Here is a 27,514-nt window from a genome sequence, read left to right on the forward strand (position 1 = left end):
GTGGGGGTAGACAAAAATGGCAGTAAAGGGGCCCCTCTACAGAGGTTTTAGGGGCTGAATGTTCCACTCCTTCACCCAGACAGAGTCTCCTGGCTTAAAAAAAATGAACTTCAGTGGTTAAACTGACAGGGAGCCTTTCCCTAACCCATTGGTTGAGAATCTGGAAGGTGGTCCCTAGGGCCTGAGGCTGTTGTCTCAGAGTCAATTCACCTATTGACTCTTAGTCCTTTGATGAGTGGTGGTGGCTGCCCATACAGGATTTCATAGAGGGAGAACCCAGTCTTCTTGGTTGTGGCTGACCTGATTCTTAATAGTGCCATGGGGAGGACTTCATCCCAATGTAGATAGTTTTACCAACTGAGTCTTGATATAGTTTTCCCATCTGAGTCTTAAGGGTCCTTTTTCCTCTTCACAAGTGTGGGGAATGAGCTGCTGGTAATCCAGCAGAAACCTTTTCTTTGTTCTGCAGATATCTTCCTGGCCTGGCTGCAGGGCTGATCAGCACATTCCAGTCGCTGAATGTGGCTTGATTAACACTTTATTCTCTTGCCTCCTCCCTACCTTATTCCCTCTCAGAGATTTTGTTCCCTTAATCTTAAAGGGATGTTGAGGGAGGAAGGTCTGTCTTCTATAACTTCTTCAAAGCTGAGATAGGGCTGTAGTCCCTGCCTACTGGGAATACAAATCTCGGAAAGCCTATTCCAAGGGCCCGGGAGGCAGACAACGTGAGGTCATTCCAGCATGTAGAAGTGGTAGGAAGCCTTGCAACCTAGAAAATATATACTTAGCAAAAATATAGGAAAGACAAGTCAAAATTAATAGTAGAGGTAATTGATAATGAAGCTACTTTTTCATGGCAGTTTGTTAATTCAAGGTAAAGATATCTAGTGAAAGGAAATTGAATCATTTTGAAGAGAGTCATGGCTTAGATACCGGGCTAAAAGAATAATTATTTACAAAAGTTCCCTGATTCCCTGGGACATATGGACTTATCTAGTCCTGTGGACTTACCTAGTCATGTGGACTTATCTAGTTCCCAGAACAAGAACTTAAGATCTTCCGCGGGTTCGCAGGACTAGGTCTAGGTCGCACTTGCTGGTTTATTTTATGGAGGAACCTGTGAGGACTCATAAAAAAAAAAAAAAACTGATTTAATTTGAGATAAATGTACCCAGCTGTTGATTCCTTGTAATTTGACAGCAGTTGGGAACTTAACAAAACTTGGTAGGGCCCTTTCTGTTTGCCTTGAGGGCTGACTTTCAATAGATCGCAGAGAGGGAGCTGCTGTGCTTGTAGGAAACTGACACAGAAGCGGATCATCTATGAATGGTCTTCGGTTCCTCACAAATGTGCATTATGTGATGAGCAAGGGGGCTGAGTTCAAGTTTCTTGAGACAAGTCACTCTCTTGACTGGACCCTGGTTCTTATGTGTGGCAGAGAATTTCAATGCTAGTCCTGGTCTCACAATGGGAAAAGAAAATTACATTAGGCTACTTATTCCTGTCACTGTGCAATTAGCATTGCAGAGAGGCCCATGGGATGGGTCAGGACAGAGTTGGTAGCTCTAGTATCTAGTAAAAGACTGTTGTGATTGTGGTATATTTCTCTAGGATTGGAGCTTGCAAGCGCTTGGGCCTCTGTTGTTGGAGGAGAGAGCAGCCCCTTCATGAGAGGCTTGCTATGTGGGGCGAGGGCTTATAAGGTCCACCTCTCCCCGACTTAACAGGGTTAGAAGGACACTTGCCCACCCAGTGCCCTTCCTTCTACAGTTTGCACATTGATTATGCCCCAGTCCTGACAACGCCAATTGTGGCAACCAAGATCAAGGCCCTCCAGGACTGAAAGGTTTTTATTGCCTAGGGTCACCTCAAGATGGTCCTTGTATTATGGCAGCTAAAATTTGCGCCTTTTTGTACTCTGCTTCCTTCTCTGCCCTGTCCCATTTATTGGACACCTTAAAGACCTCTGGCACCAAGGCAGCCTGCAGGGTTTGGGGTCTAGGCTCCAACTTTTGGAGCTTCCTTTGGCTATCTGGCACAGCCTGAGTTATGAAATGTATAGCCAAGAGTGTCTGGCCCTCAGACTTTGGGCCAATGTTAGTATATTCTCTAAAAGGCTCAGAAAACTGGTATAAGCAACATAAAACACAGGCAATTATTTTGATGGAGCACGGAATCCTTGTTTTCTACTCAGAAAACTTGTCCATAACATCAGTAGCAGACCGATACAGTAGTCTAAGGAACATTAAAACACCACTCAATTTTGCATTAGCTTACTTTTGACATTTAAATTTCCAATCTTCTTTAGCTTAATCACATAAAATTTCCTCTCAGGATTTCTCTTCACAAACCTTCTGCAACCTTCCTCTTTCCCTTAGTTTGCCTCTTCTCACTATTCAGAAATAACCAACTTTAAGAAAAATACTTTTCCTTCAATTTCCTTCAAAATATATCTCCATACTTTATGCTTTCTGTTACCAAAAACATACATTTTCCTTTCCATCATAATTAGAATTCTTAACTCAACCTCCATATTACATATAACAAGAGAGGAGAGGAGGCATCTGAAAAATGCAAAGAGAAGGGCTTGCAGAAATGACCGACTCTGCCAGGTTATAGATTAACCACACTTTATAGATCTCTACATGGCCTTCTAGAAACTCTTGCCACACCTACAAGACAAATGATCTGTAAATAGATAGGACTAGTGTTCTGGGAATTCCTTCTCCCTTGCAGCCCCCAGCTGAAACTCCCTCTCCCCATCCTGAGTCATGAAGTGCATTTAGAACCTCAGACAAAGGAATCATGTGCCCCTTGCATGGATACTGCATGTGTATGTATATGAGCTGTAAGAAATCTAACCTAGGAAAGCTCATGCTTGGTGCTAGTAAGCCCACGTGCTCTGCTGGCAATAAATTCTTCTTCCTCTAACAAAGTTGTCTGAGCATCCAATCTCCTCCATCAGGTGTTACTTCCTGCAATAATGACACCAACAAATACGGATCAGAGGTTATGCACATACTCATCTTTTCCCATGTGAGTGTTTGTAACTTCCCTGAGGGTGCATATCTAGTTTCCTCAGAGAGTTCTCCCTAGAGAACTCGGACCCCCTCAAAGTGTGAGGGTGAAGATGGAGGAGAAAATTCCTGATTATTTTGAGATCTCCAGAAGGCGTTCCTATCATTGGGACCTCTAATAAGTCTGGGTCTTGGTAAAGGAGCATAGAAGCTTATACATAGGAGACTTCTTCCTATTTTCCTGTTTCTTTCAAAAAAGATCTAATTGGAGGATACTATTATAGTTTAGTGAACTGTTTACAGGCCAAACTTCTTGATCTCCCTCCCATCGTTAGTTTGGAAGGAGGAGGGTCTACAAGTCCCCATTGCTGCTGCTATATTTCACTGACAGCTGAGCCGTGGGGCTGAGATTCCTGCCTTCCCTTACCATGAGTTGAACTTGAGCATCCAGGGAAAAACACTGAACCTTAATGCCTAAGATACCAGGGAACACAATCCTAGCTACGTCTGAATCTGAAAGCATGTTACGTACACCGAGAGGATTGTGCGTGCGCCCTGTGGTAGGGAGCTGCTTTTCAGGTGGAACGGAAACTGGGGATGGGCAACAGCAGCACAGGTGTGGGCCTGCAGCTGCTACAAGGGGAAAAGGCACTAGAGATCTGGTCTGTCAAGTCAGATCAGCTAAAAAACACTTCATCAAGACTTCAGTGAAATCATGGTCTGGTTGGCCGGGCCTAAAGGGTAGCCAGTTTTTTGGCCTCTGACACAAGGAGGGCCGTGTCTATGAGTGCTCACAAGCAGGGTGGCTAGCCTGGGTGACAGAGTCAAGCTGTTTGGAGAGATAAGCCACGGGACAGTGCCAAGATCCTAGCAGTTGAGTTAAGACCCCCTACTGTGACACCTGTATGCTCGTGTACGTATAGAAAGAAAGGTTTGGTTAAGTCTAGGAGTCCTAGTCTGGGGGCGTTAGTGAGTGCCTGTTTGATTTCTTCAAAGGCCTTCTGTTGTGTAGATTCCCAGAGTAGGGGCTCTCGTTCTCTCCACTTTGTAGCTTCATAGAGGGGTTTGGCCACATGTGTCAAAGGTAATTTAAGCCTGTAGTTTACCTAAAAGATCTCGTCCTATCAGTGCCACAGGGAAGTCGGGCAGATACAGAAATTTATGGACGACTTTTCATCCTCCTAGGTTGCACTGGTGGGACTGCAGGAAGGGATGACGGACTCGTCCCCCAGTTGCTCCTATAATGGTAGCTTGTTTTTGAGAAAGGGGGCCCACGGGCCGTGTTACAACTGAGCATTCAGCTCTGGTGTCAACCATAAAGTCAATAGGTTGCCCCGCCGCCCCGCCGACTATCATTTGGACTATAGGCTCCTGGAAGCCTAGCAGAATGGAGACTGGTCTGGCCTAGTGCTGGTAACACAGGCTTCTTTTGGTTTGTTTTTTTTTTTTCCCAACTGACCTTGGGAGGGTGCCAAGGCTCATGCTAGGAGGACTCTACAGTTCTCCTCTAGGCAGATTCTCAACCATGGGGATCAGGTGTGAACTATTGCCTCCCAAGAATCAATATAAGGGAATTGGTCTAGGTGGCCAGGTTGACCTGGAATGACTTGAGAGACCTTTGCAATGACTTTCCTATCAAGAGCTCCCTCCGCTGGCCATCCAATGCCAAAAGAGGGCCAGTTTATCTCCACAAAGAGTGCGGAGTTTCAGATTAGAAGGGCAGTTTTATACCATCTTGTACTTTCACATTCCTACACTGCTATAGATATTCCATATAAGAAAGAAGAACATAAGGAGAACACTGATTGGCTGCCAAACTATAAGGAAAACGGCTTAATCATTTGAGTGGGTTTTCAGACTGCTGTGTCAGCCGGAGAGTCCTGGGATGTGGGGTGTAGTCAGGAACTAACTCATTCGAGCAGGAAATGATCAGGCAAGGTCAGGCTGCCACATCATGAGAAGCACTCTATTTAGATAAAAAATTTTTAAATTGTACTTGAAAATAAGGGGTCCCAAACTTAGCAAACAGAATGAGATATCTACTTTATTGGCATGCAGAAGCAAAAGTTTTCAGTGTTTCAAAGTAGCTTCATTGAAAGCTTTATTGCTTAGGGGTAATGAAAAATTAAAAATAATATATGCCTAAGATAAAAGATGATAGGATAGACATGACTACTAACATAACTTCTACAGCTCCCCTCTAGCCTTTGAGTACTCATTCTAGTCATCCTGTCTGAATTACCTTTCCACTACTATTGAACAATTACCTTTTTAAAATAAAACCACCTGAGGCTATAGGCAATCCTTCTCAGGTATCTTTCACTCTTAGGTCAAAGGCTGATCTAAAAGCCACAATTTTAGAACATTTCTTAAACCCAGGGAGGATCCTCAAGTTTTTCTAAATGGATTACCTCCAGATGCCAGTGAGAGGGGGAAATAAAATTTCATGTTGTCCCTTTCTTTCCAACTCCAGACCAATTGGGTACTGATTCTTTCTCTCCCAGCATAGCTATTACCTACTACTTTCTTGTCCCGTTCCTGACTTTCTGCTTGCCTGGGACATGCAGGCTATTGGTTCATTCTTTAGCTATCTTTGGAAGTGACTTTTAAATCTTTCACAGGTAGTCATCTTTGCACCCTCTTGGGTCTATGCGATTATTTAATACTGCCAGAAATATTTACTGTTTGGTCTGGCTGAAATCTGACAAGATAACTGAAAAGATTTAATAACTTTTTAATCAGAAATTTGGCCAAACTGGAAGCTAATATCAGAGCCTGACAAAATATACCCAGAAGGAAAGAAACATTCCAAAAATAGGTGAATGGATTTGTCAGTCTGTGGCCGAAATGCTGTGAAATCAGATCGGTGAGAAACCAGGCACCACTCTGAGAGTTGGATAACTCAGGTTTATTACATCGGCGGTCCCAGAAAGAGCTAGCACTCTGAAGATCTGGGACTCGAGCTAAGGGGCAATTTTGCTTTTATATCCACGCACTGTTACAGTTGGCATGGGCTGGTTGGTTGATTTGTCTTCAGGTGGTTACAGAGAGCAGGAGTTGCTATGGGCTACGGGCAGTTACAAAGCATGAGATTTTCAGACAGGAATTTAGGCAATACATCTGTTATCTAGACAGAATGACCAAAGGGGAGGGTAGGTCTTCAGTTGATCTTCACTCTGCCCTTCGCCTATGCAGCAAGCATGTCTACAGAAACAGAACAAAGAGCTGATTACAAGGTTAGCCATTTGAGTGGAAAATTCTTCTTCAAGTCTTTTGATGCCACTTAGCAACCCAGTTCTTTAAGATATTAAAAACAGGTGCCCTTTTTTACAAATCTAGTTTTCACAGGACCAAAAACAATTCAAAGCCCGTCAGTTATTTTTACCATCCCAAAACCTCTCCTAGTCTTCTCAAAAGGCTTATAAATATTGTCCTTAGGAAACCAAAGTCCTTCTAGGAGAAGCTTGCATTTCTTTCCCTGTGCCTTTAAGATGTCAATACCTGGTCTTTTCCAGGAACTCTTATCTAGGCCATCTTTTTTAAATGCAAATTTCAGTAGGTAATTCTTATTAAAGGTAATTCTTATTCAAAGAAAAAAAGGGGTGGAGAAAGGCCATTTACATCTTGACTTGTCTAGGACAAACATAAATCTTAAGGGTCTTCTCCATGAATTTTAGTAAAAGCTTTAGCCATCTCGACAGATAAAGTTAACTTATTCCAACTGCCAAAACAAAATTTAGATCCAACCTCTTTTATAAACTAGTGAGTTTTGCATTATTGTGCCTGTCTCATGACTAAAAGATCTTTGTATCTGTCTGTGCGAGTCTATATATGTATGTTGTAAATGTTAGATAATTTTTACCACCAAGTGGTATTGTTAAAATTAATTTAATAAGTTAAAAAATTCATTGGTTTGAATGCAAGCACTTGTAAGGATTGGATATTCCAAAAGTCAGATAGATAGACACCAACCCAAGTATTTTTTCAAGTTCACATAATCATAGATTAATCTTTAGTAAATAAAAGCTAGTTTAAGTTTGTTTAATTAAACATGTCTTAAGAGTTAAAAAACTGAATATAATGAAGATAAACAACTTTATTCTACCTAGTGTGCTGGCTGGAAAATTACTGCTTGGCTATCGCCCACGGTAACGTAGGCTATCGCCCAGGGGAACATAGGCTATCACCTATAGGAACATAACATTCTAACAATAAGCTTTCTGCTTCTGTACACCCACTTGCACAACCAACCTGTGGGTTGACAGTTAGTAAATAGAAGAAAAATAGACTTTTGTGTTCAGACAGAATGAGGAATAGGGTTTAGGGCTTAAGAACCCTGTACCTATACATTTTGGGGCTGCTTAACTTGGGGTCTGCGTACCCCTGGCAGACCCAGCTGCTGAATAAAGAGTGTGTTTTCTATAACTAACTTATTTCTGGTGGTTCGTGTGTCTATCGGGGGCTGGTGGCTACAACACTAGGTTTACTAGTAAAATAAGTTTATATTATCTGTTACAAAATTTATCAGTAAGAAAAATAACGTGGTATTGAGATGGGACATCACTTGTAAAATTCTTAATCTTTTAGAAGGAAATGAAATGGAACATCTCTGGCCGAGTTAATCTTTTTAGTAAACCTAGTTTTCTTCTCTATTTTTTTGGGGATAAAAGGCCCTCTCCCTCAAATTCTGATAATTGCCCTGGTGACTCAGATCCTCTGGCTATTGATAAGGGTCATCAGCCCATTGTTAGCAGAAATAGTGTTAAGTCAGACAGGGCCCTTAGAGTCTGATGGGGGAAGGTGACTTTAGACCAAAGGTCTTATTTACTCTTTAAGAAATATATTAACGAAGCCTGTTTCCCTTTACTCAGTTAATAGGCAAATCAATAATAGAAATTAATAGAGATATGATTTAAATAATAAGTTTGTATCTTTTCCTTGTCTAGGGACTGAGGTGGCACTTCAGCAGGAAACCCAAGACCCCACCCTGACTAAGGCAGAAAGGGAAAAAAGCTCCATGAAACCCCTACAGGGGTTCAGCCATTCTCAGGACTACAGCCATTCTCAGCAAGAAGCAGATATGGAAGAAGAGACCTCTCATCCCTCAGCATCCACACTAATAATAAGGGGGTTCATGACTCTTAGAAAAGAGTTAGGCAGGAAAGTTAGGGGGTTTCCAAGTCTGCCTGCAAAGACACTAAGTCATCCTATCCTAGAAAGAGTCTGCCCTAATCCACTCACAATTAAGCAAGCGAAAAGGCATATTTTTTATGCACACAAAGAAAGTGGTAGGCAGAGAATTAGGTACCAGTTTAAGCCAGTCACTCGCACCTGCACAATAAAGATCCCAACGACCTTAAACTCACCCAAGTTTCATTATACCATCATTATAATATGATGCATATATATGCCCAGAAGTTCATTAATATCATTATAGCAGACTGAATTCTGGAAACAAACATGCCCAGAAAGCAAAATGATGAATCACTGAGTCCTGTCAATAAGACTGACAATCAAGGAAGCCCACTCCTCTAAGAAAAGTAACCACTCACAGCAAAAACAAGGAATAAAACCCTGAAGGCTTTATAACCAGGCCTTTTGAGCCACACTTCTCTTGCTCAGGCCTGCTTCCATGTATGGAAGTGTACTTTCCCCTCTAATAAAAATTTTCTTTTCTACTGTATTTCTTGGTCTTGCTCAATTCTTTGTTCAAGACATCAAGAACCTGGACAACGTGCCGTGAGAGGATCCCCATTTTCCGGTAACTGTATGATGAAATTTTTATAAGTAATCTAGACATAATTATTAAGAGCAAGTAAATTAAATAAATATAATTAGGATAAAAGCTTTTAGGTAAACTTTTCAAATTAGTTTCCCAGATCTTTTTGGTAACCTGAAACCATGAAGTTTTGGTAAGTTAAGTTAAATGATGAAAACTTATTAAATATACAGATCATTTATAAATAATAAAAAAGACTGAAACATTAATTATTAAATGTAAGTTTATCTTTTGGCTTCCTATTGCAGAAAAACTAAAGATAAATTTGCTCTATTAGTAAATATGTTTTAATGCCACACTGAGAAATTTTTTATAAAATAGCACATTTCTAGGAACTATAAATTTATGAATTTGCCAAGCCACAGAATATATAAAACACAGTTCATAATTGTTTACTTCTTAGTTTTTACTGGAAATTCTGGCTTTTAAAAGTTAAAAATTCTAATACATGTAATTGAAGCTACTGTTACAGAACTTAAGCGGTTCTTTTCGCCTGCACGCGTCAATAGCCAAAAAAGACATGAATGAGAGTTTGCAGCAAAGAAAGTAGAGGTTTACTTAAGGAAATGGCACCAAGCCCAGAGACACAGGTGAGCTAGCACTCAAAGACCTGGCTCCCAATGGCTTCTAGTGAATAGGTTATAGAGGGGAAAACGTATCAGTAATAGTACCTAAGGGAGTTGGGGTCATGGGCTCTCCTGATTAGTCGGGCGGAGGTAGAGGCAGTTGATCATTGCATCAGGTCCTGAAGTCAGTCATGGTATCAGTCTGCCTGGATCATTCTGCCTTCATGTGTGTGGACCTGCAAAGATGTTATCTTTAGTTTGATCGAAACTCTGTTTCTCTGGTCAACTGACCTGAGGCTTTGTTTCTAAGATGTTAGATGCTGACCTAAAGCCTTAATGATTAAGGCAGTGGTCGTGCAGTGTGCAGAAGAATAAGGAAAAAAAATAAACAAATGAGCCCAAGGCCAGTTTGAATTAAGGAGAAGAAGAGAAAGAGTCATTTTAAAGAAGTGAAGATTTGTACCGTTACACAATTGGAAATAATAAAAGGTGTGTCTTCATATGAGTACAGTAGGATGTTTTTGGCTAAGAAAAAGTATGAGGAATGAATATGCATTTTTGTTAAGGGAAATGAAAGCAATTTTATCCTGAGTGTTTCAGAATGAGAAAAGAGAATTTTGCTTCATGTAATTAAGGTGGCTAAAGTTGAATTATTATAGGGTTTTTTAAATTAAGCTTTAATATCAATGGTAGAATTATGTAAAGTTAAAACAATTTTCTTCCATCCGCTAAAAGCCTTTTCTTTTTGAGTGATCTGCTGAAAAAGATTCTGTTTTATCAAAATTGTTTTATGTTGTTTTAATCTGTTCTTTTACTTAAGAAAAAGGTATCTTATTAGTAAAAGCTAACCTTCTGTATTTGTCTTTGATATCTTTTATTGTCACTTTGGTCAAATAGATAATTAAGCATTGTTTCATAATAAGCTGCGATCCTTAGCCAAATGTCCAAAACTTTTCATATTTTTGACAAACTTCCCAAAATCAAATTCTAAAAGAAGTCTTTTTGACTCCGATTAACTTTGTGAATTCCCAGACGGCCTCTGGATAATCTTGAAATGTTTACCTCTCTCCTCATAAGAAGAGAAACGTTGAACTAATTAGGCTTATTTGATATGTTAAACTATGGGAAGCATTGTCAAATAAGAAGTAATAGAGAACCTTCTTTATATTGCATTTCTATAAGGATATGTGTTCCAGAAATTATGTAAAATTCCTGTAAGTCTGATATGTCCTAGTATAAGATGTCTGTGATAAAAATTGAGGCTCACACTAAAAGGAATGAATCTGAGTATCAGGGAAATGCCCTAGTTGATTTTTCATGCATAGCTGGCAACAATAAAATATATAAATTGGGACACATGTGGATGAAGTCCATTTCGCTTCCACAAATATGATCCCTCATTGCCAGACATTAGCCATCCTGATGTCCTTGTAACATGGTAACAGTCATACAAATTAAGATGAGTAAACAATGGCTATAAATTAAACAAATAGTCTGGGCTTTGGGAAACCAAAAACAGCAACTTGGTTCTTACAGTTCCCTCACAAACAGCCGCCTCGCCCTTTTTTTTTTTTTTTTTTTTTTTTGCATTCTTTCATCCACTATAGTGTATTTAAGCTGGACTTCATTCAACTGCCACTTGGTCTGGGTTATCAATATGTTGTTATATGTATGTTTTCTGGATGAGCTGAAGCCTTCCCCACCACAAGGCTAATGCCTTCACAGTGGCAAAGAAACTATTAAAAAATGTGTTTTCATGCTACACAAGATATTCAGCAATAGACCGATGTCTACTGGTATATAACATTTTGTTGGTCCCTTGTTGTCATGAGCTAGTATGACCAGCTACTTTAATGTCTTTAATGTCTTATGCTCAAGCCTGTCTTATGCTCAGACAAGTTAAGGAAAATTTCCCAGACCCCAATTCAAGGAATCATGTTGCTTATAGTCTAGAGCCTTGTGACTGGGTATTCTGGAAGCTTCATGAGAGAAGCACAGCTCTCGAGCCCCATTAAAAGGGACCTTACCAAGTACTCCTGACCACTGACACTGTTGTAAAACTAGAAGGCATTGAACCTTGAGTATATATTTCACAGTTGAAGAAGGCTCCATCTTCTTCACACCAGCTAGAGACAGCCAAATCAAATTGACTAGAAAAAGAAGGAGCTGATGTGGATGTAGACTTCTGCCCAAGATGCCAGACCAAGACTTCCTACCATAGCTAAACATAAAACCCTTCCTTCTTTTCTTTCTTTCCTTTACTTTGGCACTGGCCTAGAAAGATAATGCCATCATCCATATCTCTCAGGCCATTGCTAAGTGGGGAGCATCTTTTCATGTGTTTATTGACTATTCATATATATATTCTTTGAAGAAATATGATACTATTTTGGGGTCTGTGGTCTTTTCTTTAATCTCTAGATTTTAGAAAAACTTTTTTATTTCTGACCAGGAGAAAATTTGACCCCTGCTTTGAGTGAGTAATTGTGCCTGACAGGATTTATTTTTGTCTGTGGTGGTCATTGTTCTCCTTGGGCCTATGAATATACCTATATTGCTGGCATACAGATGCGCAATGCCTCTTATATTATCTAACTGTGCCCCTAACTGTTCTAGAAAGGATGTACCAGGAAGCGTCCCATGATTCAGAGTTTGCTAACTTTGACAAAGCCATATTTTCCTGGTTAGGAAGAGATAACAATGAGAATACGATAAGAAACCCCTCCTTAACTCTTGGGAGACATTGCAGATTCCATTGCTAAGGCATTAACTGCCCAGCAAAGATCCTTAGACTCTGACCAAAGTTGATAATAGAATAGACCTTGATTTTCTTCAGCTGAGCAAGGAGGTGTCCGTGTGTGATCAACATCACCTGGATCAATACTTCTGAGGAAGCTGAAATTTAGTTACAAAAGATCATTAGCAAGCCATACCGAGAATCAACAGTGCTATAGAGCAGTAGCTGAGAGTAGCACTAATGCCTTAATTTTTTAACACATCTCTCAGTTAAGCTGAGAATATGATCAAAAGGAGGAAATTGTTAAAGAAAAAGCCACAGGTCCAAAAATGGCATCATATTTCTTCAAGAAACATATACAGATAGCCAATAAGCACATGAAAAAGATGCTCAACATTATTAGTCATTAGGGGGATGCAATCATAACCACAATGAGATATCACTTCACACCCACTAGAACGATTAAAAAAAAAAAAAAAAAAAAAAAAAGACCGACAATAACAAGTGTCGATGTAGATGTAGAGAAACTAAAACCCTTCATTCATTGCTGGTGGGGTTGCAAAATAGTGTCAGTGCTCTGGAAATATTGGAAAATGATTTGGCAATTCCTAAAAATGTTAAACAGAGTTACCATATCACCTACTAATTCCACTCTAAATCTATACCCAGGAGAATTAAAAACTATGTCCACACAAAAATTTTTATGCAAATCCTGATAGCAGCATAATTCATAACAGTCAAAAGAGAAACAATCCACATATCCATCAACTGATGAACAGATAAACGAAATATGATATATCCATACAATCAAATATCACTTGGCCAGAAACTGAATTGGATTACTGATACATGTAACAATATGCATAAACCTAAAAAAGATCATGCTAAGTGAAAGAAGTCACTCACAAAAGTCTATATATTCTGTGATTCCATTTATATGAAACCCCAGAATAGACAAATCTATACAAATATAGAGGAGACCAATGATTGCTAGAGGCTGGGGAGCAAAAATTAGGAATGACTACAAATGGGTACAGAGTTTCTTTTAGGGGTGATAAAAATATTCTAAAATATTGGTGATGGTTCCATATCTCTGTGGACATATTAAAAACCACTGAAATGTACAAATTAAAAGACTGAAGTTTATGGTACACAAATTATCTCAAAGTTGTTATTTAAAAACAAACAAACAAAAAACCTCTGACAAAGAAAACTGCAGGTCCAGTTGCTTCTGCAGTAAATCTACTATGAACTTTTAAGGAAGAAATGATACTAATATTACAGTAGTAGGACGAGAAAGGAAAGTCCTCAGTCTGAAAAAAGCAACTAGCCTATGACTAACACTGTACTTAGTGGTGAATAATTGAATTCATTCTCATTAAATTATATCTTGTTCCAAAACAAATTAAAATGCATACAGATTACAAAAGTATAAAAATATTTACAAATCGCACTATTTAATATATAAAATATTCTAAGTAGTCTTCAAAACATCTAATTGAAGTAACACATGAAGTTAGCAAGGTGGAAGAATACAATATTGATTACTATAAATTATATTTCTATATAATTCCAACAAACAATTAGAAATTAAAATTTTTTAAATATCATTAAAGACAGCATCAAAGATTTAAGGATAAATCTCACAAAACAAGTTTAAGACAAGTATACTAAAAATTACAAAACTACAAAACATTGCAAAGGAATATTAAAGAGCTAACAAAATGGAGAGATAACACTTTTCATGGATCAGAAAACTCAATATTGTTAGATGTAAATTTTCTCCCAAATGATCCATAGATTAGAGGCAACCCTTATAAGCATCCCTCCAGGGTTTTAAGAAAAATTATTAAACTATTTTAAAACATATAGAGAAAGAAAAGAATCTGTAATAGCCAAAAGAAAAAAAGAAAAAGTTATTACACAAGTATATTAATCAAAATAGTGCACTATTAGCATTAAGATACATACTTAGAGCAATAAACCAGAATGGTGTTCAAAAATAAACTTATGCATATATGGTCAATTTATTTTCAACATAGATGCCAAAGCAATTTAATAGGGAAAAGATAACCAGTACAGCAAAACAATGCTTTTAATATTAGATCTTCAGCTGCAAAAAATAAATCACAATCCATATTTCATATCATATATAGAAATCAATTGGAAAAAGTCAAAGATCTAAATGTAAAACCTAAAACAATAAAAGTTCTAGAAGAAAAATATAGGAGAAAATCTGAATGACTTTCACTTATGCAAAGAATTCTCAAATAGGAAGACAAGTGGAATTTAAAAAGAAAGCAAATGATCAATTGGATTTCATCTAGATGAAAACTTTTGCCCTTCAAAAGACATTATTAAGCAAAAAAGACAAAACAAAACAAAAAAAACGGCCAACCTCAGTTTTGGAGAAAAAGTTAAAAATTTCCAAAACTTGTATCTTATAAAAGTCTTCTATTTAGATTGTATTCTCAACTGAATTATAAGATTAAAAAAAAAAATCCAACAAAACAAATGGGCTAAGAATCTGAACAGACTTTTTATAAAAGATATATGAATGGCCAAAAAGCATACTGAAGTTGTTCGCCATCATTAGTAATCAGGGAAATGCTAATTAAAATCCAAGTAAATTCAACAAATATCCACTGAAAGTCAAAATTCATCAGCTTTACAAAACAAAATGCTGGTGAACATGTGGAACAACTAGAACTATTACGTATAGCAAATGGGCACGAAAATGGCACAGTCTCTTTGGAAATATTTGGCAGTTTTTTATTCACAGTTGACCTTCGAACAACATGGGGTTAGGAGTGCCGACTTCTTGCACAGTTGAAAATCTGCATATAACTACAGAGTTATAATACTTGCCAGGAGACACGGGAAACCACTCCTAGGTCTTATACAAGACAAATGAAAATATGTGCACACAAAAACTTGTACTTACATAGCAGCTTTACTCATGAAAGCACCAAACTTGAAATGACATAAATGTCTTATCAATAATTGGTAATATATGGCATAGAATGGAATACTCTCATCAGTTAAAACAGACATAGTCCACAGCAATCAGACAAAAAAAAGAAATTGAAAAGGAAGAAAACTGTCATTATTTGCAGATGACATGATACTTTATATGAAGAACCCTAAAGATTTCACCAAAGAAAACTATTAGAACTGATAAGTGAATTAAGTAAAGACACAAAATTAATATTCAGAAATCAGTTGCATAAAAATACACCAATAACAAACTATCAAAAAGAGAAATTAAGAAAAAAATCCTATTTACAACAGCATCAAAAAAACAAAATCAAAAAAAAACCTAGGAATAACTTCAACCAAGGAGGTAAAAGATCTGTACTCACAATTTATAAGATATTAAATAAAGAAACTGAAGAAGATACAAACAAAATGCAAGCATATACCATGCTCACGGATAAGAATACCATTAAAATATTGATACGACACAAAGCAATCTATAGCCTAATTGTAATCCCTATCAAATACCAATAGCATTTTTCACAGACATAAAACAGATAATTCTAAAATTTATATGGAACTACGAAAGACCCCAAATAGGCAAAGCAATCTTGAGAAAGAACGAAGTTGGAGGTATCACACTACCTGATATTAAACTATACTACAAAGTTATAGTAATCAAAACAGCATGGTACTGGCATAAATACAAACACATAGATCCATGGAACAGAACAGAGAGCCCAGAAATAAACCCAGGCATATATGGTAAATTAATCTATGAGAAAAGAGGCAAGAATATACAATGGGATAAAGACAGTCTCTTTAGTAAATGATGTTGGAACTGGATAGATACATACAAAAAATAAAATTGTACTACTTTCTTACACCATATACAAGAATAAGGCCAAAATGGATTAAAGACTTAAATGTAAGACCCAAAACAGTAAAACTCCTAGAAGAAAACATAGGCAGTAAACTTTTTTTAAAGAATTTATTTATTTTAATTAGTTTCAAGTATACAGTACATCGATTAGACATCTATATAGTTCGTAAAACAACCCCCCCAATTGCTCCCTCCCTCCCCTGACCCTCCACCTAGCCAACATATTAATGCTAACTGCATTCCCTATGCTGTGCTCCCCATCCCCATAACCATCTATCAGCTACTAATTTGTACTTCTTTAACCCTTCACCCCATTCTCCCAGCTCCCCAAATCCCCCTCCACTCTGTCCGTCACCAAACTGTCCACTATATTTGTGAGTCTGTTTTGATTAGTTTGTTCTTTTTATTCCTTAGATTCCACATATAAATGAAATCATATAGTGTTCATCTTTCTCAGTCTGACTAAAATACCTTCTAGGTCCATCAAAGCAATATCTTTTTCCATCCCCTTTCTTTTAGTCTGTGTGTGTCTTTTAATCTGAAGTGAGTTCTTATAGGCAACATGTAGGGGTCTTGTTTTCCTTTTAGTTGGAGCACTTAATTCTTTTCCATTTGAGGTACTTATTGATAGGAATGTAGTTGTTACCATTCTTGATTCCTGTTTTTGATATGTTTTTTCTTCTTAAAGAAGTCCTTCCAACATTTCCTGTAATATTGGCTCGGTTGTGATAAATTCCTTCAGCTTATTTTTGTCTGGGAAGTTCTTTATCTGTCCTTCAACTCTAAATGATTTATCCAGCTTTGCTGGCTCAATTATTCTTGGTTGTAGATCCTGGGTCTTCATCGTGTTGAATATTTTTTGCCAAGCTCTTCTGTCCTGCATGGTTTCTTTTGAGAAATCAGCTGCCAGTCACATGGGTGATCCCTGATAAGTAACTGCATCTGTTAGATTACTTGACTCCATTATAACTGGATCTCTGTTCTGTTCTGTCATATGGATTCTGCTTCTTTGTCTTCCCATTTTGGCTGCTTTTCCATGTCTGTTTCTATGTACTAAGCAAAGTGTGGGGAGTCATTTATGGACATGTGAAATCGTATAACAAGGAACAAGGATATTTGTGTACTTGGCAACAATGTAAGAAGTTGAGATTGTAAAGCCTGGGAAAAACCGGGAGGTAACTGTTCACATAGCAATCACTGCAAATTCCTTGCAACAGTTTAGCAGAGAGTTCTGAGTTGTGAGAATCTCATTGTTCTACTAGATATAGTAATCTGGCTAACCTTGATTCTTGACTACTGTCTTTCTTATTGTAATGTTATAAATAGTGTGTTCTAAATAAACTCAGGGACACAGCTTGAATCTGTGCTCCCTCCTGCAATTCTGTCTGTCTTCTTTCTTTTCCTCAGTCCATGCTCCCCCTTTTAGTTACCCTCAATTACTTTGTCAGCTGGCTTCCGACAGCAAAGCTCTTAAGTCTCCCGGTCTTATTAGTGTGGATTTCTGAAGTAGGTGTCCAGTGGCACAGTCCTGAGAAGGGTTCAGCTGCAGGCCAAATTTAGCCCAAGTCTTTGCCCCTCTGAGGCCACCTGTTGAGATTCAGCAAGCAATCCACAGATGCTGTGCTAATAGTTACCTCAAAAGGCCACACCAGAAACTGAGGCCAGCTTGCTCCAGTGTGAGTCTAGGCGCTGCTCAGCAAGGTGCACCTGACTCACTGAAGAAACACCTAAATGTGGCTTGGGTGGAGCCACGAGTTGGAGGAGGTGGGGTTTCAGGGAATCTTCTCGGCGGAGCAACCTCTGTTATCCAGTTTGATGATGTCACTGCTATGGCAGTGCGGGGGATGCTCAACAGGGAACAATGGATACTGCCTGAACTTCAGTTCAGAGCGAATCTCGCCTCGGCCCTCGCTCTGACATTGTCTTCCTGTAAGTCCCTGGTGCCCCCGGTGCACAGCCAAATTAGCACTGGTGCTCAGAGAGCAGGTCTGTCACCAGGAAAATCCGCTCACAAACACGGCCCCTTTAAGAGGCTTCTGCCGCTGCCGCTGCCGCTGCCGCTGCCGCTGCCGCTGCCGCTGCCGCTGCCGCTGCCGCTGCCGCTGCCGCAGCCTCCATCTCACTCAGCCACTCAAGACTAGGCAGCCCTGCATCCTCGCCCCGTTCTACCTTCTGCGTTGCAGGGTTATTTCTTGGATTTCTCCCTAGTTGTATGGCTTGTTCATCTAGATCCCAGGCGATTTTTCCTTGCTGCTGCTCCTTGTTTCTGTCACAACTTTGATTTGGTTGCCAGAGGGATGAACAGAGCCTCTATCATCTACATCATTTTGGTTGTCTCAGGCAGTAAACTTTTTGACATCACCCTTAGTACATATTTGGGGATATAGCACCTCGGGCAAAGGAAACAAAAGAAAAAATAAACAAATGTGACTACATCAAACTAAAAATGTTTTGCACAGTAAAGAAAATCAACAAAACAAAAAGACAAACTTCCAAATGGGAGAAGACATTCGCCAGTGATACAGAAGATAAGGGATTAATATCCAAACTCATTTTTAAAAAAACTCATACAATTCAACACCAAAAATAAACAATCTGATTAAAAAATGGGTAGAGGACCTGAATGGACATTTCTCCAAGGAGGACATTCAGAGAGCCAACAGATATATGAAAAGATGCTCAACATCGCTAATCGTCAGGGAAATGCAAATTAAAACCACAGTGAGATATCACCTCACACCTGTCAGAATTGCTATCATCAATAAATCAAAAAACAAGTGTTGGTAAGATTATGGAGAAAAGGGAACCCTTGTGCACTAATGGTGGGATTGCAAACTGGTACAGCCACTATGGAAAACCATATGGGGGTTCCTCAAAATATTAAAAATAGAACTACCTTAGGACCCAGAATTTCACTTCTGGGTATTTATGTGGCATCTAAAGAACAAAATAAACAAACAGAACAGAAACAGACTCATAGATGCAGAGAACAAACTGATGATTGCCAGATGGAAGGAGGTTGAGGGCCTGGATGGAAAAAGTGAAGGGATTAAGAAGTACAAATTGGTAGTTACGAAATAGTCACGGAGATGTGAAGTATAGTATAGGGAATATAGTCAATAATATTGTAATAACTATGTATAGTGCCAATTGAGTACTAGATTAATTAGAGAGATCACTTCGTAAATTATATAAATGTCTAACCACAACACTGTACACCTGAAACTAACATAAAATAATATTGAATGTCAACTCAAATTGAAAAATTAAAGAATAAAGTGAGAACAAAGTGAGAATATATGCAAACCACCCCCCATAATTTACATAATTTTTTTGAAAAAAAAAACAAGTCACAAATTAAGAATAAATATTTGCAGAAATACTGCAAAATAAAGGACTTGTATCTAAATATATAAATAACTATCAAATTTTAGCAATAAGTCAACAAATTCAATTGAAAAACATGGGGAAAAGATTTGAAAGTACATTTCATCAAAGTATAAAAGTCAAATAAGCAAACTAAAAACTAATATTAAATACAAATATATACATAGCAGAGTGACTCAAGTGAAAAAAAAAACACTGCAATACCAAATACTCAAGAGGATGAGGAGCAACTAGATCACCTATATTGATGGCGGGAACACAAAATGGAATGGTTACTTTGAAAAATGGTTTGCAGTTTCTTATGAAGTTAAACTTATACTTGTCATAAATCAGCAATTCTACTTTCTTTTCCCAGGAGAAATGAAATGCCTAACCAAAAAAAAAAACCCTAAAAATTAATTTTTGTTAATTTTATTCATAATCACCAAAATCTAAAAAACAATTTCTGAGCCAGAACACAAAAGAAAACCTAAAACTATCAACTGGTTAGTGGATAAACAAATTATATTACACCCATGAAATGAAATACTATGCAGTAATAAAAAGGGTTGAACTACCAATACATGCAATAACACAAAGGAAACTCCAAAGCTTTATGCTAAGTCATGCATTTCTAACAGAAGCAATACTGTCCCCAAAGGGGAGAAAAAAAAAAATCTGTTCTTAGGTGCCAAAAACTAGACATTGCAGTTCTCTGTGGTCCTCCAAAAAGCTACAGTCCATAAGCAGATATAAACAGTATCTGTGCTATTAAAATTTCATAAGGAAGTGATTTAAAAAAGCATGTCTAAAACGGCTGCAGGGTGAGAGGGGTGAGGAGTACAATAATAAGGTTAGGAAACACTGTCTTCAATGAAATAAGCCAGAGTCAAACACTACATTCTGAATGATTCCATTTACATGACATTCTGAAAAAAGAAAAATTCTAGGAACAGAAATCACATCAGTGGTTGTTAGGAACTGGGGACAGTAAAGGGGACTGACTACAAAGGAATGTTTTGTGGTGATAGAATTATTCTATATCTTGAGGATAGTGGTGGTGACATGGCTGTGTATGTTGCTTGAAATTCATAAAACTGTACACCTTTAAAAGGTATATTTTATTATGAGCAAATTGTATTTCAATAAGCACAAACTCTTCTATCAGACAGCTGTAGGAGATGATGAATAACACTTAGGCCCTGGAGCCAGGTGCAGCAATGAACTATAGAGCTAATTCTCTTGTAGCAACACAAGATTAACAAAGGTAACAAAGATTGTATCTAAGCAGCGCCTGAAAGTCTCACTGTAGCATGGACTTATAGAGTGGGGCACAGGTGAACCTGAGGGGCAAGGGCCGAATCAGACTCACGTAGGTAGGTGCCCTGAAACATATGCCCAGGTCCCCAAGCCAGTATCCTTGAGGACTGCTGAGTGACTTTGTGCATTCTGTGCCAGGCCATCTCTGATGCCACCTCAGGAGTTTACATGGTGCAATGGAACTACTACTGATCAATCCAAAAGCAAGTGCACGAGGTTGAACGCATCCTGGGGCAACTCACAACTAAGGATAGAAGCCTGTGGGTAAATGTTCCACCTTCTCTCCCTGGTGGACACTTCTGAAGGACATTCCCTATGGACTGAGCTCCATGACCCACTGAAGTGATGATATCAATAATTCATCTTTAGACTGGCTTTCCTCTCTTGGCTGCTTCACTCTTCCCTATATCCCCATTCCTCTTCCAACATTAACTACCTGCACACAAGCCATGTTCTCAGGGTCTGGGGGAACCCCCATAATGTCGCCCATGTCACCTCCACAATGGCTGGTTCAACACTTCCCTCCTTGCAATGTTCCTCAATGGCTCACGTGACCTGACTCCTTTATCACTCCAGCTAATCTCCAGCCACACTGACCTGCTTGCTGTTTGTAGAGCAACACTCTGCTTTGGGTATTTGCAATGGAGGTTTCCTCAGCCAGAAGTATTTCCTAGAAGATATTCCCAAGGCTTCTCCCCTCAATCCCTTCAAATCTTTTCTCAAATATTGTCATCTCAGGGGAGCCCACCACTGTATTTAAAATTAAAATTGGTCCTTCTCGACACTTTGTATGCTACTTATCCTGCTTTACAGTTCCCACATCTATTATTAAATTCCAACAAGCAATATAAAGTCCTTTATTAATTCCCCCCCCTCACCCAAATGTATGTTAGAGGAGAAATTGTTGTCCATTGTGCTCATTGTTGTTTAGTGACATTCTAGGCACTGTTCTAAGTGCCTGGTGCACAGGAGATGCTTAATACATGAATGAATAAACAAAATCTTGGCATACGGAAATGCAAAATGTTAAAACCATAAAAGACAATTGCATGATATGTAACAAAATGAAAAGTACGTGTAACTCTGACAAAGTATTCCCACTTCTATCATTTTACCCAACAGTTTCACCCAGAGATGAAATTTGGTGTCCTTCAACAGGAGACTGATTCAATGGTACTTTCACACAATGGACCACTACGCTTCTGTGAAAAGAATAAGGCAGCTCACTATATTAATTAGGACTGCCATAACGAAGTACCACAAACTGGGAGTGAGAGGAGCTTAAAACAACAGAAGTATATTATTTCACACTTCTGGAAGCTAGAAGTCTGAAATCAAGGCATTGGCAGAGCCAGGCTCCATCTGAAACCTATCAAGGAGAATCCTTCCTTGCCTCTTTCTAGCTTCTGTTGGTGGTTATCACTCTCTGGAATTCCTGAGGTTAAAACTGCCACCTTTAGTCTCTACCTCTGTCCTCACTTGGCATTCATCCTGTGTGTCTGTTTCAATTTCTTTCATCTTAAAAAGGACACCAGATTAGGGCCCACCCAAAGGACATCTTAACTTGATTACATTCACAGGAACCTAGAGTTAGGACTTCAACATATCTTTCCAGGGGACTCAAAACACTCACTAAGTAACAATATGGCACAACATGGAAAATGCCATAAAAAAGAATATATGGTTATGTGGTATGTGGGATGAAGATGGGGATCAAGTATATACATGTGCTGATGGTTGAATAAGAATTGGGAGGAAATCAGAATGAATATATTCATATTTACTTTTCACAAATAAACAACTGAAAAATACCTATGACACTTATAATAAAAGTGGTTACCTGTAGGAGGCTGAGGACATTGGGACAAATGGGAAGAGAAATGTTAGGAAGACTTTTCAACATATTAACCTTTTTAAACTGCTTAGATTTTAGAGTCATATGAATATATTACCTGCCCAAAAAAGAAAAAAAGAAATTGACAGCTGGTATACTGAAGTGGAAAGCAGCAAAATGATTGAGTTTATGCTCCCTCAGCTCTCAGTATTTAAATACACTACCAGTACAAATTCCCAAGCTCATCCTCAGAGCCTGAAATTCTAGATTTCTGATAGGGCCAACAAGAATACATTTGGTTGTTTTCTGATTAGCAGCTCCTACATTAAAAAAAAATTTTAAATGGATGGAAACAGGAATTACTGATATAAAAACAGATATGAGAATACTACCAACAAGCTTATGAAAATATATTTAAAAACAGGTTTTAAAAATGTACAATTTCCTCTGAAAATGTAGGGACAATAAAAAAATAGAGAACCAGACTAGACCTATGGTTTAGTAAAGTGATTCAATAATCCGTATCTATACACACACACACACAACCCTCACAAAGTCCAATTTTAGAGGTGATTTTCATGAAATCTGTAACAGGTGCTTTTCTTACACAAATTATATATATACATATATATATATATATATATATATATTCATATATATATATTTTTTTTTTTTTTAAATAAAAGAAGGAAAGAGCAGGAAAGTGCCCCCAGTGAGACTAGTATAACCATGATACCATAATTGGTCAGGAACACAATAAAATAAAATTAAAGGCTCGTCTAGTTTGTGAATACAGGAATAAAAATTCAAATATAATATTAGCAAAAAGATGTCAGAACAAGTGTGAAAACACAAAATACTCATTAGCCAGTAGAGTCTATACAAGAATTCGAGAATGAGTTAACATTTAAAAATCCATTTAAGCTACCGCTAATATTTGTAGATTACAGAAAATAAGCTATACTTTTACTCCAACAGATACAGAGAAGTATGCAATATAATTCAATGTACATTCATGACTCAAATAAAATCTTATTAAACTGGTTATAAAAGGAGAATAACTTGCATTGATAAAGGATGTGTAACAGAAGCTGAGAGCAATCTAAAATCAAGAGGTAAACCCATTAACACACAGTATGGGATGAAAAAAAAGAGCTCACCTGAGGTGTGTTCATTTTCTGTAGGCTTTTGGGAGAGTGTGGAGGACTGTGAAGGAAGGTTCAGCTGTCAGGGAGTGGGGACAGAAAGCAAATGGGGGTCAGGAGACCTGGCCTGCCTTACAGTTCCCACGTTCATCTACCAATAATCTCAGCAGCCCAGCTGGGCAGCAGCCTTCCTATAGGAATAGGGCCCTTTGGCCCTTGAAAAAGCAAGGGAAGGACCTTGTAGAAGCAGCACTTACAAGTCCATATGCAACTTTGAAATGATCATGGGCTCACAACTACCAATTCTCATTAGGTAAAGATTGATTTGCTTTGAACAATACAAACAAAAAGCTAACAACAGATGATTAAAATACACCAAAAGATGACACTATTATTTCATTAAAATTAACATAGTAGAAGGACACAGGCCACATCCTTTATTTTCCTAGCAATGTTGTTTACCCCTTGAGTTAGAGAATCCACAGAAAGGCCAGTAAAAGGGATGAGGTGCTTTAGGGCAAGGATGTTTTTTTTTTTTTTTTAATTTATTCTCTTTAAGTGGGTTGTAGTTTTTCAAAAGAACTCTTGATAAGTTGCTCTTGATGGTTTAACTGTGTGAACATACTGTCTCCTGGCTGTCAGAATCTGGGTGATCCTGGAAATCACCGACCTTCTTAAGCTCAGTATCACCTCAGCGACCTGAGATTCGGATTTGTTTTGTTTTGTGCATATTTAATGCAGATGGTTATACTGACCTCACAAAATGATGTGACGCTTAGGTAAATCACCCAGTGAAAAAGACAAACTGCCTTCTAAATACAGTAGCAGTTAATACTCCGTGGTTAGTACCTGGCACTTTGCTAACTCCTTTACAAATGATGTATCCAACTCTCGGATCCACGCCTTTAAGTGGACGTTATTAACATCTTCATTTTCAGACGCGGGGCCCTGACTCGCAACCAGGTTATTTCTCTCGGTTTGGGTTGCAGGTGACGAGAAAATGTACTGGGCTTTTCCGCCTCCAGAGGTCGGGCTCCACCGCAGACCTACCGCCCGCGCTTTCTGGCACGCTCGCCGTCAACGCATGCGCTTTCCCCTCCCGCGGCCGGCGAGGGCTTTTCCCGGGTCGGGCTGCAGGCGGGGCTCGGCGCACCATTTCCCACACGCTCCGAGGGCCTGGCCCCCGAGACCGCGAGGCCAGCGCGGAGATCATCCCCCCGGCCTTCACCGGCCGAGATTGAAACCGGCCGGAGGCGGGCACTATGGGCCCCGCCTAAGCTGGGCCGTTTCCCGAGAACTGCCGCTCCTGCCGCCGGCACAAGGACACCACTCTAAGCAACGTGCCTGCGCCGCTCAAGGTCCCGGCGCCGTGCGCAGGCCCCGCACTCGCGTACACCCAGACGCTTGGGACGCGTCTCCCCAGCGAGGGCGGACGGAGAAGCCGGGCTCAGGTTGCACATGCGCAGAGAGAGCCCATACAGACCTAGAGTGCTGCGCGAGGAAAAAGGACTACATTTCCCGGCGATCTCCGCGCCTTGGGATGGTGAGAAGTCGGTTGTTTCAGAGTAAACACGGTCAGTTTAAACCAAAGAGTAGTGCTTGATGGGATAATTGTAGCAATTTCCCGAGCTTTATCAACTTACCAAATGTAACCAGTGTTTGCGGGTGCTTAACCTTGACTTTATTCAGTGCAGACCACTACACAAATACATTTTTTAAAAAGAGCTGTTTCTACTTATTTACAACTTGTTTTGACCCTTAATACAGTATAATCATAGTATCAGGTCAGAATATTTAGAATTACATCATGTTTTTTCTTGGCTGTATGATGTTGCATTAGAGGGGTATATTATTAATACCTTTTAGATGGATCTTTTATAGAGCATAAGAACTGAGAACTTTGGGATCTTTATAAAATGGATTCCATAGGAGCCATGACAGTAACGTCAACTGGCACATAATGGGAACGCCCTTAGGGTCTGCCTGGACTGCCCAAAACCACAGAGACCACAGCCACGACTGCACGGGATTAACCTAGACTGCAGGAGTCGCAAGCAGAAGGATTCTGCCCCATAATGTCCATATAAGTTGAACACCTCAGACAGATGGTACTCAAGACTGACTCAAGAGCATCACAAACAGGTATGCTGAGAGCTGAAGATGCTGACCTTTTGCCTGCTGTTGCCGCTGGCTTGGAACCTACGAAACCATCTGCTCTGCCAGCCAACAGAGCTCATTTGGGAGACTGCTAAGGACTTTCATCCCTTTACTCTGTTGTGTAAGACTCTACTTCCCCTCTCTATGTGTTGTTAACCTGTGTAGGTACCTGATTGGTTTATCTGAGAAGGTTCCACTCAACCTGGCATTGTAGAAAGACACGCGTTTAAGGGTGGCTCTTTCCTTGCAACAGATGTTTATTCTGTTTCCAGTTTTTATTATAATGTGCAGTGAATATTTGTGTCCATACTTCTTTGCATATTTGTTATTTCTGTGATACTAGTGCCAAAATATAGAATTGCTTAGTTAAAATAGATCTGTAAAATTTGATGGATGTTAACATTTTCAAAAGGACTGTGCTAATATATGCTCCCACTAGCATTTATTTAAGAAAAAAATCATTCTGGCACTTGTTAAAATGGTAAGAGTTTATTAAAGATTACTGCAATAAGGGGAAGAGAGCAATCTCAACTCCAAATACAGCAAAGAAAGCTGGAGATTTATAGTTAATGAGCAGAGTAAGAATAAATGGATGGCAAACTACTACAAGGAGACTTCAAGTGTAGAGAGACTCTTGCTAAACTGGATTAAAGGGTTCTTGTTAAAGACAAGCCAAGGACTTAGATGTCAAAGGTGAAGAATGAAGGTCAAGGATGAGGATCCTCTCTAAACTGATTTTGGAGAATTCTTGCTAAAACTGGGCTATTCAAGCCCATCAAGGATGAGATGGATATGGGATGCTAAGTTCAAGCCCTAGTCAATAAAAAGGCTCAGAGGAGCCTGACTAAAGTTTGATCAAGGTGAGTCTTTGTCACATTACAAGAAAGTTCCAATTCTCTCATCCTTATTCCATATCATCTATCTTTGATAGATCATCATTACTGACTATTCACATCTAGATATTTCCATTGGATATTTAATCATTCTATCTCTTTCCTATAACAAAGTACCAAATACTGGATGGCTAGATGTTCAAAATCAAGATGTCACCAGGGCTATGCTCCCTTTGAAAACATTAGGGGGAATATTCCTTGCCTTTTTCTAGTTTCTGGAGGTTGTTGGCAATCTTTGGTGTTCCTTGGCTTACAGCTACATAACTCCAGCTTCTGCCTTCTTCATTTACATGGCATCCTATGTGTCTTCATGTGGCCATCTTCTGTACAGATTCCAGTCATATTGAATTAAGGGCCCAACCTACTCGATATAATCTCATCTTAATTAATTGCATCTGGAATGACCGTCTTTCCAAATAAGGTCAAATTCTGAGGTAAAAGGAACTAGAACTTCAATATGTATTTTTGGGGGGACATGATTCAATCCATAACAATCATTTTTCTCTTTAATGTACAATACACTTTATAAATTAGCCTTTCCTCATGTAAATGTTTGATATTTGTTTTTGGACATTATTAGTTGCTTTTCAATGTTGTTTTTGGTCAAATAGAAGATTTAAGTTTTTACAAAAATTATATTTATCAGTCTTTAACTATTTGGCTTTTGGTATTTTTGCTATGCTTTGAAAGGCAGCCACACCACATTAAGATATGACATAATATATTAAATAATGCACTATTTCTTTATTACTTTGACATTAGGGTAACGATAGTCTCATAAAATGAGTTATGAAGTGTTCCTTCTACTTATATTTCCTGAAAGAGATTGTGGAAATTAATA

At 38.8% G+C, this 27,514-nt stretch overlaps 1 long non-coding RNA gene across 2 annotated transcripts; it reads right to left on the reverse strand.

The window, feature by feature from the left end:
• Window positions 1-629: 629 nt before the first annotated feature.
• LOC105304672 lies at window positions 630-27,514 on the reverse strand. Of its 2 annotated transcripts, XR_002776958.1 has the most exons (5): window positions 24,473-27,514; window positions 23,639-23,702; window positions 9,468-9,598; window positions 1,012-1,126; window positions 630-783 (listed from the first exon to the last, which is right to left on the reverse strand). It is a non-coding gene; the product is annotated as an uncharacterized LOC105304672 (long non-coding RNA). The 2 variants fall into 2 exon arrangements; XR_002776957.1 differs by lacking the exons at window positions 630-783; window positions 1,012-1,126 and adding an exon at window positions 5,945-6,221.

Source organism: Pteropus vampyrus, unplaced genomic scaffold (genome assembly GCF_000151845.1).
Source record: "Pteropus vampyrus isolate Shadow unplaced genomic scaffold, Pvam_2.0 Scaffold349, whole genome shotgun sequence".
NCBI classification, from domain to species: Eukaryota; Metazoa; Chordata; class Mammalia; order Chiroptera; family Pteropodidae; genus Pteropus; species Pteropus vampyrus.